An 11,833-nucleotide genomic window follows, 5' to 3' on the forward strand; every position below is an offset into this window, starting at 1 on the left:
TACCAATTGACCTGAAATAGAATTATATCGAGGAACTTAGAAGTACCTGGACATCGAGATGTTATAAATCATTATTGGTTTAAATTTAATTAAATTAAAAGTTCAATTTAGAATTAAAAGTTTAAACCTTATATTTTTTTTGAAAAAGTTTTAAAATACACCTTATATATATATATATATATATATATATATATATATATATATATATATATATATATATATATATATATATTATTAAAGGTTAATTACTATATGTATAAGACTAAGTCAGTCAGACCGCTAGTATGCCTCACTCACTCAGCCATACTCTAAGGGGGTATAAGAAAACTTGCTATAAAATGGTAGTTGAATGGGTGTCCACTCTCACCCACCACTTCCTTGTTTGGTGGAGGTCGTTAGTAGAACGGATCTTATATGACATTAACCTCATTAAAAGTATAATGATATTAAAGTACTAGAACTCTTTTTATTAAAATCTCACTCTAGTTACTTTAGGAAAGTGTGAAAAGTATGCTAACCCATGAAAACACAAATTGTGTTTTATATGTCATTAGTGGAGCGTGTGTGGTTAACCGACACACCAATAGGGATTATAAAGTGATATGATGGGAATCTCGAGAATCATCATTGTTGATGGAGCGTGTGTGGTTTACTGGCACATCAATGTGAGATGATAAATGACATCGAGGTTGCCAAGCGGGTTTGTATGGTTATTCACATCTCATTCATGATCCTCAGCATCCCAGTCACAAAGTGAGAGCATAATCAGAGAATAAACATGTCATTGATAGGATTCAATGAATCTCAAAAGATCTAGAAGTTTTATAAGATTGAAATTGGTAAAAGCCTTACTTACCTAAAATAAATTCAAATTTGATTACGGCATCCCTCTTCGAAGTTTGAATCGAAAATATGGACCCTACCTTAATTTAAATTTTATGGGTTAATAATTAAGAATTAAAATCAACTAACTTGAATTCTGTCTTCTCCTATTATAGAAGTCAATAAAATCATGGTCTTCCTCATTCCTTTGGAAATGGTTTTCCTCTTCCTTCTAAAGATGATCTTCTACGTTCTGATCAAGGTGAAAGTATGTTCCCTCTTCGAGCAATGGTGGAACTAGACATCATGCTTCTTCAACTCTTCCACCCCCCTCCAATGTCTCTCCCTACGTCATGTTTTCCCAAAGTTGAAAGATACGAAAGTACTCAAGCCTTGTTCGTATGTTAACATCAAGATGAAAATTTTGAATGTATGCATGTTCTTTCGCTTTCAAATTCATATGATCAGTTCATTGAGAACTTTTATATGCGGAATATTGATGTGGCCCTAACTGATCTGAACCAAATGTTGATTGTTGCTGAAGCTGAAATGCTTAAGAATACATCGAAAGTAGAGATGCTTATTGGGTCTAATTTCAAACTTTCCATGGACATTGACAATGGTGGTCTAGAAAAGATTTCACTTCCAATAGAAAGGGGTCATCCAAGATCAAATCGTTTGATCATATTTTACAGAGAAAAGGCTAGTTTTGGGATCTTTCCATGTATTGACCCTAAAGAGTCCATTTGTTTTTACTACCAATAGAAGGGACATTGGGAACAAAGCTGTCTAAAATACCTGAAAGATCTTAAAGATAATAAAGTCAAGTCGTGTGACTCTACTTGAGGTAAATCCATTATCTAACTCCATTATTTTATAGGTTCCTATTCATAGACTCTTAATACATGATGTAATGATCACATTATGATAGTATTAAAGGAGCTAAGAGAAAGAGGGAAGCTTGAGCGAGGCGAGCTAAATTTGATCATGAGATATGGACTTTAGTCGCATGGCTCGAAGATCATAGTTTGGAGCTACTACTAGAGTTGGGATAATTTAATAGATTTCTATTACTCTTAGGAGATGTCTAGAAACATAGTTTTCATTTTATGCGTTGTAAGGACAAGTTCCAATTTTTCATTTGCTTTCAATAAAAGTGAAATATTAGTTCATCTAGTTGTGTTAATTTATATTTCCTTGCAAATGGCATTTATGAAAGTGTTGGTTACATTTCTAATAATAATAATATTAATTGAAGATTTGATTCTTATGTAAGACATAATGAATCGATTCATATATGCTTCAGATATTGGATCGATTACATATGCTATTATATTCACTTGTTCTGATTTTTCCAAATGCCTTGAGCATTGAAAGGAAAAAGGACTAGAAATTTGTGTGACTAAAGTTGTTAAACAACTGTCAAGAACATTCTAAGGTTATACCAAAAGATTGGTTGCTTGTAGATAACTGGAAGTATGGTATTGTTTGGAAGGACCATTGTGACACGTTTTAGATTAAGATGATTCTTGGTCAAAATTGACGGGCATATAGGAATATGGAAATGTTTCCATAATGGGAGTTGATTATTAAATCTACATGTGAGTTGGAAACTTTAATGCAAGAAAGGTATTCAGGGAGTGTACCTTAACTTTAAGACCTCATTACCATGGAATCACTACTAGAATATAAGCCTTTAATGACGCGCAAACCATGACACGCATTGATTTACGATACTTAAAAGCGTGTGCCCTAAAAATAATGTCATCTCTTCTAAAATTTGAAGGATTTAGAACGCGCATTTTTATGTGCCCTTGAAATTAATGTCAGAACATAAAAGAAAAAAACACGGAGGGCACTCAGCATAAAAAGTGTGTCGTCTAATCTTGTCGCTTTATATTTTTTTTAGGAAGGCGCGCGTTCTTGGGGTGGGGGGAAATGAAATCCCAAAAAATTAAATACCCGCCTGATGCATCTCCTTCTAAAATCCTCTACCAAAAAACCCTAATAATCCTTTAAACAGCTCGTCTTCCTCCCCCCCTCTCATTCTCTCTCTCTCTCTATCTCTCTCTCTCTCTCTCTCTCTCTCTCTCTCTCTCTCTCTTTTTTCAAGCCCTAAGCCCTAAACAGCCTCCACCAGATCTGAACGAGCCCTCGCCAGTTACCTCTACTCCACCATCAAGCTCTTGCTCCGCCTATGGAGGCGGTAGCGCTGCTGGTGGTTGTCCTTCAGCTTCAGCCACGCCTCTTCACGATTATAGTCCATAGCAGCTCGTCTTCCCCCCCCCCCTCTCTCTCCCTTCTCTTTCAAGCCCTAAGCCCTAAACAGCCTCCACCAACATCTGAACGAGCCCTCGCCAGTTACTTCTACTCCACCATCAAGCTTTTGCTCCGCTTATAGAGGTGGTGGCGCTGCTGGTGGTTGTCCTTCAGCTTCTCTACCCCTCACCTGTGCCTTCACTTATACATAGGCCCATCACTCGCATACAATTGTAAACATATGCGGTTTGGGGGTTCTTATTGGAGACTCATTTCCTCTCCCCATCGAGTTCGAAATTGTCACTGGAGGAAGTAAGGGCAGTGGAAGATGATGAAGGACCTTCACTGTAGGTGTTTTTTATTGTTATTATCATACTGTAACACGCCACCAGCCGACAACCTTCGCTCTCTCCTTCTGCTTTTCTCTGTAAACCCTAATCCGCCTCCACGACTACCCAATCTACCTCAACTCACCTCTGACCTCGGATCATCTGTGTTCTCTCATATCTCCCTCTTCAAATACATCCTCCCTAATTCTAGGGCTTTTTATTCATGTTCTCACAAAAGCAAAACGAACCAGAGCATGGGTGGACGATTCACCTTCATTTTCCGGCTTCCCCACCATCATCGATATACTAGCATTGGTCGTCCTTGGAGTCACCATCTCCATCTGAAACGAACCTAGAAAAAATTGATATCCCAGCTTCCCTAACACTTTCTGCATCAAAATCGATCCCTCCATAAAAACTTTCACCACCGGTAATAACCTCCGTCTCCACACCACTAACAACGCATCCCATCATCAGTCTCTCTTCCAAGAATTTTCCATGGAATTTTCTGAATTTGAAATCACGCTTCAGAGTTTTTTCTACAGGAGGAAAAGAAATGACTTCTCCAAGGTATGTTCTTCTTCTTGTCTTTTCCTTCTCTCTATTCTCTTTCTTTTTATTATACTTCTTCTTCCTTCTTGTTTGTTGTTTTAAGAAAACTAATTATAAGTACTTCATGTGCTAATTAGAAGATCAACATTTGTAAAGCATATATATAATGATGAAATGTCCACATCAGAAGAAAATATTAATGCTCTAACTTTTTTCCTCCAATGGAACTGTGGATTTTTATAAACCCTAGCTTCTACATAAACCCCTCTTTTAACCGAGCTTGGAAAGACCACGTGGCTTTCCACATTTAAGAGTTCTTCCTGAAGATGTATTATTATTATTATTAAATATTACTCTCTTCATAATCAAATCATGCAAGAAAATGAAATTCCTTTTATTAATTTATTTGTTTCTAATAACAGGGTGTTGCAATGCTTGATATGTCTTCTAAGTTGGAAGTTGTTTCATCTGTAGATCAAGAACTTAGTTTCTGCATAATTTGTCTGGTTAGGGTTTTCTAAAATTTATCCAAGATTTTCATATGATGGACATACAACAACCCCAAAGCAACTCAGGAGGCAGTCTATATAAATTCCAACAGTAAAGTACCTAAAACTGAAGGTGGCAAAAATAACATTATGATACTTGTACTTGGCCTAGGTTTTAAGTTGCCCCAATAACTCTCTTGTTCTTTATCTGAATTTTCTCCTTTTTCGTAAGAATCTTGTTTAAAGTCGGATTCTCTTCATAGTGTTGCCGGCAGGTGGTGAGTAACTGAGTATCAGGAAAATGTGGGAACATAATTCATCGTACCATGGACTTCGATTCTCTTTTGATGATTATGCTCACTAGTGAACTGGGTTCCTTTGATTCTCTATGGATTCATCAGGTTCATTGGTTTCTGCAGATTCTTTGAATTGCGTAAGGTCAGACTTCCACACCCAGCAACATTATCTATAGTCTATTACACTCTAACATCAAAATTAACAAAGTCTATCTGGAAGATTCCTCATTTATTTCACTTTTTAGATACTTTAGTGGTTGAACCCTTTCAGTATTTGATTGGGTTGTTGGAATTTGAGATCAATTATAAAATTACCAATCCTAAAGATCGCCCTTTTTTCAAAACATATAGGTTCACAATTGTTCTAACAAAAAGCGTTAATCGATTGATATGATTAGGGGTATGGGTTGGCTAACTAAAATTTTAAAAGGGTCTAGCTCCAGCCATAGAATCTCAGAAGGTTGATATCATGACAGATATGAAAACGAAGAAATTTGGGAGGAGCCTCCTTCTATAGAGGTAGTTAACATATTCTTACATGTTAAATAACATCAATCTCTATATACCTATATTAATGTATGTGGTCTAAAATTGTACTAAATTTCTGTACTTTTTTGTCCTAAATTTAGGATGCATTGTCAGACTTTGATCAGGAAGAAATTGACAGAGCTATTGCGTTTTCCCTTGTTGAAGAAGACGACAGAAGTGCACTTTCCCTTGTAGAAGATGACAAAAAAAAGTGCACGTTCAAGTGTACATGAAGAAGAAGGCTCTGTTTCTTCTCTAGAAGAAGATCATAACGATGCAGTTTCATCTCCAGAACCAGAAGTACATAACAGAGGATCAAATACTCCTTCTCAAGAAGATCATAAAGGAAAAAAAGTAATTGGTAGGTTGAAATTGAGAAATTCTCCATCATTTCATTTGTCATATACTTACTTAAGTGATACCTCCATCTTATTAGATGAAGATCCTGATTTGGAGGAAGATGAGCAGCTTGCCATGGCTATTCAAGAAAGCTTGAACATCAACATGAACTCACCACCACGAAATAACCATGGAAGCATGTTTCCTCGTTTGCCAAGTTTCTTTCCAAGTGTATACAGGTAGTCTTTTTTAATACTTATTTTTTCTTCCAATATTACCCTTTGCAATCCATCTGAAACATGTGGAATGTAGGATATGTGCAGGTTGCAATGGTGAAATTGGTCATGGGAGGTTTTTAAGCTGCATGGGAGGCGTTTGGCATCCAGAATGTTTCCGTTGTCATGATTGCAATATTCCAATATCTGATTATGAGGTCCAACTCTACTCCAATTCTTTAACAAGGTGTTCCTATATTCCTTCTAAATCGACACCATAAGGTTTATAATTTAAAGACAAAAAAAAGATGTCGGATTTGGATTCAGAAGTCCATGAAAATCACAACATTTCTTGTTTCTTGAAAGTTTTAATTTCAAAATTTTACCTTTTTACTCTTTATCATCTATGTAGTTTTCCATGTCTGACAACCGTCCGTTCCACAAATCATGCTATAAAGAACATCATCACCCAAAATGCGATGTTTGCAAGAACTTTGTAAGTTTCTTGTTTGTTATGCACTTTTGAATCCCTAAATACATATCCTTGCTCAATCATCTTCGCATATATCTCCCAGAGGTAACCAGTAATTTGATTTTATTGTAAATTAAAAAAAATGGTCCCTATGCCTCCTGTTTTGACCACGTTTAGTCCAAAATTAAATTCTTTTTCAGTTTCGGTCCTTATCTCAAGTTTTCATATCGATTTTGGTCCTTATTTCAAGGTTTTAAGAAGCAAAATCAATATGAGAGCTTGAAATATAAGGACTGAAGTTGAAAAAGTTGTCAAATTTAAACTACACACTGTAAAATCAGAAAGCACATGGACCCTTTTTGTAACTTAAAGTTTATATATGCATCTGAAAGTTTAGATTTGAATAGTTATTTGAGACCTTTCCACATGTGATAAATTCTTCCCAATTTTTCTATTTTAATGTCAAATATTTAACATAACTTTGTTCACCTCATCAACTTCCAATCTAAATTAATGCAACAAAGACGTAGGCTTAGTGAAAAAACTCATGGATGATTGTTTGACTAGTCAACTCTCCAATTCCCTTCATCCACACGATGTTGTTTCTGCATTGGGCCCCATGTATGAAGGTCATGACAACAATGGATGCAAAAAATTGCAGGTCTTAAATCAACCACTTGGAAAGCACTAAAGGTTTGACTTTCTTTTATTATTCCGAATAGATTTTATTAATCCTTGTAATTATACTTTTATCTTTTTTCTATCAGATGTGCATCCTCAGTTCAGTCCTTGATAAGTGCCTAAGGCTGCTTGGTTTTGAGTCGGCAGCACCTTGCGATACCTCTTGCAAACTCAGGTATGTAGCTTTATTATTCCGAATAGCTCTTGTTTTCTAGTATTAGAAGATCATATGTCTTGATTTCATGCATAACAATAGAGAGATATTGCAGCATCTTTAATAGAGCTATGTAGCATTATAATCCTTCAAATGTGATGGAAACATATAAGGTGCAGTGGATAAGCAAAGAAAACTCTTAATCCCAATGATGTCAATAATCTTCCAGAAACTAAAAATCTTCATTGTTTGTACGATGCATGATATATTTGCATCCCACGCTATATTATTTAGATGCTTTAACTTTCATTAATTGGTTTGAATGTTGGTGTTTAGTAATTAAACTCAATTTATTCCTCTTTTTATTAACAACTTTTATTTATTCATGATCTTCAGCTATCTTCTGCTTGTGGGCGGCTTGTAATTTCAAGTGATGGAGTCTGGGATGCTCTTTCCACTGAATCAGCTCTGGAATGCAGTCGTGGATTGGCTCCGGAATCAGCAGCAGCACAAATTGTCAAAGTACGGAAACAAAAAAATGTCAAATTTGTAATAAAATATTATGCAATGGATTCTATTTTTGTATGACATTAAATTTTATGAAATGGATTATATTTTTTGTATATGATATTTTATTTTCTATTATGATGCATTAAATGCAAATTTAATTTGAAAATTAGTAAATCTATAAAAAAATATATTTTTTAAACATTTAAAATTATGATACGCAAAAATGTGTGTCATCTTCATATATGACATGGCCTTTCTTGACAGGGGCTTTCTTGATACGCATTGCATGTCATTAACACGCGCGTCGTAAGGTTACGACACGCGAATGCGTGTTGTCTTCCTTTATGACAGGGCCTTCCTTGATACGCATTGCGTGTCGTAAAGGCGCATCGTAACTGCGCATCGTAAATTAGCGTCATAAATGCGCGTCGTCTCTCTTTATGACAGGGCCTTCCTTGACGCGCATTTGCACATCGTCTGAGCCATTTACGACGCGCAATGAGCGTCGTAAAAGGCTGTTTTTCTAGTAGTGAATTGTTTCTAGTAACAAAGTTCCAATGGAATATTCTGTAATGTCATCGGCTCAGTCTCTGTAACTTTGAAGCCTCGACATGACAAAAGGTCAATGCATATAAAGTTAGAATTCCAATACATTTTAGATAGTAACAAGAATTTGAAATTATGAAATGAGAATCATGGGAATAATGTCCAATCGATCTGTTCACAAAGGAAGGAACATAGAGAGACATATTATGCATGTTCATAACATGGCATGAATGATGTTATTTAATTCAAGTGATTAGTTGATTACTCGAAACATTGTACAATGAATAAATTCATAATTATTATGGTGATTAAATAATAAAGATTGTTTATAATCAATAGGGTTGAGACCATAATTAATTAGTTTATTATTTTGTTTCACTTTACGTGTTTCCCTTCCTGAATAATTTAATTATTCAAAGTTCCACAGTTGCTCATACTTAAGGAAGTAAGTAGTGAAGTAATATTGTCATGAACTGGATTGCGGATTGTCTAAGGGAGTTAGACATAGCAATGGTATTGCTACAATATTCATGAGTACTTAGAAACGGAAATTTAAGTATTGGATAAAACCACGCTCAGAGAATTACTTCATGAATTATATCACGAGTAATTGTGAGACAATAATATCTTACATTCTTAAAACGGAGATATATGAGTTGAAATTTACAAGTCGGTAGTACATTGGTAATGCGTAAATGCATCAGTAACATGATGTTATAAAACATATTGTCATGTATGATTTGATGAGTAAAAGATGCAAGAATATAATTCAAAGTTTATTCATTCATTTTCCCTAACGGGAAAAGCGATATATTTGGGACCCTCGGTGATTTGATGTTGACTTATGTGCTAGGCCTATCCAAGACTAAATTGACGTGTTCAAATAGAAGTCTTATAACATCATCACAAATCAGAAATCGGGAAACAAATTTTTAAACAATGAGATTGATTCTAATCCATGTCTCATGTCTGTATGATATCTAGAAGAATGGAGGAATATTTGATCACTTATCTTAGGATGCATAACTGACTGAATCAGAGTTTGAGAACAACTTTTGGAAGCTACAATTTGCTGATCGATTCAGAAGTTATACTGGCAATTATAGTTATAGACTTATTTTAGTGGGAGACTGTTGGATTAGATGTTTAAACCCCTAACTGTAATTGGTATGTACTTGAACTGATAGTAGCACAGTCCTTTTGGGTTGCCCTCAAACCTAGTAAAAGACTGGAACGCTATTTAGAGTAGGGGTGTTCGTTTGGATGGATCGGTAGTCCAAACTATATTCAAATCCGATCCGATCCGATCCAATTACAATTCGATTGGATAGGTTTTTATAATTCGGTTTTCAAAAACCATAACATTTTAAAAGGACATAGAATTATAATATGATCTAATTTCACAGAAGAAGCAAAAACAAATTATTTACTTGTGATTTAAATTTATAAACAACTACTAAGAAGGCATATTATAGTTTATTAATTAATAGATAAAAAAAACTTTTGAGAGAATGTACATATTAATGTCTTTTATTAGGTAAAACCTTTTGAACTTATTTAAAAAAAATTATAAAATTAATAAATAATTATAGATATATTAAAAATAAATACATAACAAATTGTTATTCGGTTTTTTTGGACAATTTGGTTCTTATTTTATAAACCAAAACCAATCCGAAATCCAAAATAATAATTCGGTTTTGTTGAAAACCAATCTAAAAATCCGAATATCCGAACCAAATAGTCCAATCCAAATTGTCCAATTGGACAATTCGGTTTTATCCAAATAGTGAACAGCCCTAGTTTGGAGAGAGAGACTAATTTGTTAATTTATTATTAAAAAAGTAATTAGAAATCAAAATATATGATTTGTTAATATATTATGAAAATAATATATTCATCAGAAATAGTATTATTTAATTAAGAATTAATCAGAAATTAATTAGAATTAATTTTGGGATTAATTGGATTAATTAAAACTAGAAGGACTAAAGGTGACAATGTTCAAAAGTTGAACATTAACAAATTATAGAAACTTCCTAGGAGGGGGGACAAATTCTAGATGGTCTTTAGAGGTTTTCTTGGGCAATAAGGAAGCCTAGGAGTCCTTAGGAAGCAAGAAAAGGGATAAGAGCTTATCTAAGGAAACTGCCTTATCCTAACATCCCTTAGTCACCTATATAAACCCTCTTGGGGTTATAATTTTCATTAATCTCTTTTTCTAAGAGAGAGAACCGAAAATTTCATTCTCCTCTTCTCTCCGCTTTAGCCTCCAATTTGCTAGGGTTTCGGTGTGAGCCATTAGAGGCACGACACTTGTGGTGCTTGCTTCTAAGAGTATTGAAGAAAGGATTTGACTAGTTTATTTACAATATTAAACTAAGGTATATATTTTCTTATAAACCTTTATGAATTTCGAAAATAGCTATGTAGTTCTAGGGTTCTTAATATTCAATAGTTGTTTTCATATCATAGAGAGAACATAGATCCTTAAGGTGCAAGTGAACCTAGGGTTCATGTTTTTCCGCCAAAAATATATTTTTTTAACATATAAAATCCATCATTGTAGGCCAAGATACTTGGGGCCAACCAACTTTGTGTTGAAGGTTGGGGCGGACCACCTTTATGCTAAAGGACAAAAGGGCGAACCAACTATGTGTTGTTGGTCGGGACGGAACAACTACGTGTTGTAGGTTGGGGCGGAGCAACTTTGTGCTGAAGAACTAAGGAGTGGGGAAGCTTTGTGCTGAAGGAAAAATGGGAAGAACTTACTAAGATTGTGATTACAGTTGTAGATTGTGGATTCTCAAATCATAAAGTTGTTGATGTGTGTGTACAGTCACGCCTTCGTCTTCTCACAATCTGATGAAGTACCTGAAAACATTTAATCCACAACTATAATCACAAAGCTTAGTGATTTTGTAACACCCCATTTATTAAATGAATAAAAAATAAATTATTGATTGTATAGTAGCCCTAAAATCAATAATTATATAGCAAGGTGTTGGTCTCGAGGAGCTAAATGTCACAATTTTAGAGATTGGGGGTTAAAAGTGTAAGTTCCGGATTGGTTTTGTAAGTATTTATGAAGGCATGGACTAAATGGTAACTTTTAGGACTTTATTTAAAGAGATTTTGGAGGCAAAGGGGCTGTTTGGTAAATATTATACCTAGATTGCAATGGATTTTTAATGTTGGGGTTTAAAGGGTAAATATGGGATTTAATTTGAAAAGATATTTCTGGAGAGGGACCATTTCTGACATTATGGAAATGACTTTTTTAAGGAATGCTAACCCTAATAGAAGCAATCAGCCGCCACCTTCCCTCCTCCTTCGGCCGCCACTCTCATCTCTTCAGTTTCCGGCGCCGCACCACCCCTTATTCCATCGTTCATTCACCACCGCAGCCCGTGTCGTCTTGCTGCTTTTGCTACTGTCATTCCGACGAGAAGAGAAGCCGGGAATCGGAGCACCACTGTCCTACTGTTACATTGTCGCTGCTACTTCGCCACCTAAACTCCACAGCCGCAGCCTGTGACATTGTGCGCGGCCGAGGGAGAATCGTCGAAGACCAGAGATGGAGTCTTAGGCCGCTGCCGTCGTCAAAGTCGTTGATGTTGCCGCCAATTATGTTAATGCCGC

The sequence above is a fragment of the Lactuca sativa genome, chromosome 3 (assembly GCF_002870075.4).
Source record: "Lactuca sativa cultivar Salinas chromosome 3, Lsat_Salinas_v11, whole genome shotgun sequence".
NCBI lineage: Eukaryota > Viridiplantae > Streptophyta > Magnoliopsida > Asterales > Asteraceae > Lactuca > Lactuca sativa.